Source organism: Myotis lucifugus, unplaced genomic scaffold, assembly GCF_000147115.1.
Source record: "Myotis lucifugus unplaced genomic scaffold, Myoluc2.0 scaffold_1037, whole genome shotgun sequence".
NCBI classification, from domain to species: Eukaryota; Metazoa; Chordata; class Mammalia; order Chiroptera; family Vespertilionidae; genus Myotis; species Myotis lucifugus.
Window position 1 is genome coordinate 92,999 of NW_005872085.1, and position 1,979 is coordinate 94,977.

The window sequence follows — 1,979 nt, forward strand, 5'->3', positions numbered from 1 at the left end:
TTTTTGGGTATTTCATTATACATTACTTTTAAACTCCATATGATAATCTTAGTCTCGTTTTATTAGTTGATATACTTTAGAGTGGCCCACATATTTAGCACTCTGCATTTTTGTTGTTTAATGAATTCTTTAAAATTTTATTGGGGTAACATTGGTTAATAACATTACGTAAATTTTAGATGCACAACTTTATATACAGCTTCTGTACACCCTATTGTGTGCTCAGCATCTGAAGTCTAATCTCCTTTCTTCACCATATATTTGACCCCCTTTGCCCTCTTCGGCCTCCCCCAGTTACCCTGCACCTCTGGACCACCGTTCTGTTGTCTGTGTCTATGAGTTTATTTGTTTTGTTTGTTGATTTTTGTTTTATATAACACAAATGAGTGGAATCATATGGTTCTTCTCCTTTTCCTTCTGACTTACTTCACTTAACATGAAGTGCTCAACATCTATCCACGTTGTCACAAACGGTAACATTTCATCTGTTTTTATGGCTGAGTAGTATTCCATTGTACATATGCACCATACCATCTTTATCCAGTCATCAGTTAAAGGGCACTTAGATTGTTTCCATGTCTTGGCTATTATAAATGATATTGCAATGCACATATTATGAATAAACTAGAGGCTCAGCGCATGAATTTCGGGAGCGGGTATGGTCCATAGGCCTGGCCTGCGATGAGGGCTATTTACCCCTCTGCCAGCAGCCAGCCCTGCCCCCTGCTGTCACCCACCCCTGGTTCCCTGTTTGCCATTGGGCGAGCAGAGCCTGCTGGCTTGGGGGAGGGACCAAGAGTTTGGTTGTTTCCGCCAGCTTGCTGGCCCTGCCGCCACCGCAGGTCACCCTCTGTGTATGGGGTGACCAGCAGGCAGGGACCTTGGCCTGGCACTGCCCACGTTTCCCCCACCCACCCCTGGTTCCCTATTTGCCATTGGGTGATGGGAGCCTGCTGGCTGGGGGAAGGGACTGAGAGGTGGTCAGTGTGCCTCATAGTGACTGGTTGAGTGGTCATTCCGGTCGTTCTGCCATTAGGGTCAATTTGCATATTACCCTTTTATTATATAGGACTAGAGGCCCGGTGCACAAAAATTTGTGCACTCGGGGGTCCCTCAGCCCAGCTTGTGCCCTCTCGCAGTCTGGGACCCCTTGGGGGATGTCCACCTGCTGGCTTAGGCCTGCTCCCCGGGGGATTGTGCCTAAGCTGGCAGTGATACATCCCTTGGGGGATGTCCACTTGCCAGCGGGCCGAAGCTGCAGTTGAACATCCACAGAGCTGCTGAGGAGGCAGGAGAGGCTCCCACCATTGCCACTGTGATGCCGTCAGCCTGGCTTGTGGCTGAGCAGAGCTCCCCCTGCGGGAGTGCACTGACTACCAGGGGGCAGCTCCTGCATTGAGCATCTGCCCCCTGGCGGTCAGTGTGTATCATAGTGACCAGTCATTCCCAGTCGTTCTGCTGTTAGGGTCAATTTGCACATTACCGCCCTAACGGGTTTGGCTCAGTGGATAGAGCATCGGCCTGCGGACTGAAGGGTCCCAGGTTCGATTCTCGTCAAGGGCATGTACTCTGGTTGCGTACGCATCCCCAGTAGGGGGTGTGCAGGAGGCAGCTGATCGAAGTTTCGCTCTCATCGATGTTTCTAACTCTCTATCCCTCTCCCTTCCTCTCTGTAAAAAATCAATAAAATATATTTGGGGAAAAAAATTGCATGTGCACATTACCCTTTTATTATATAGGATAGAAGCCTGGTGCACGGGTGGGAGCCAGCTGGTTTGCCCTGAAGGGTGTCCCAGATCAGGGTGGGCAGGGGACCCCCAGCTCCCTACGATTGCCCACGCTGCCCCTGCTCACGATCGCTGGCTCTGCCCATGCTCACGCCTAACACCTCTGGCCAAGGCATTAGGCCTGGGCAAGGGACCCCCAGCTCCCACCATCGTCAACTCGGCCCCTGCTTCCTGCGATTGACCACTCCGCCC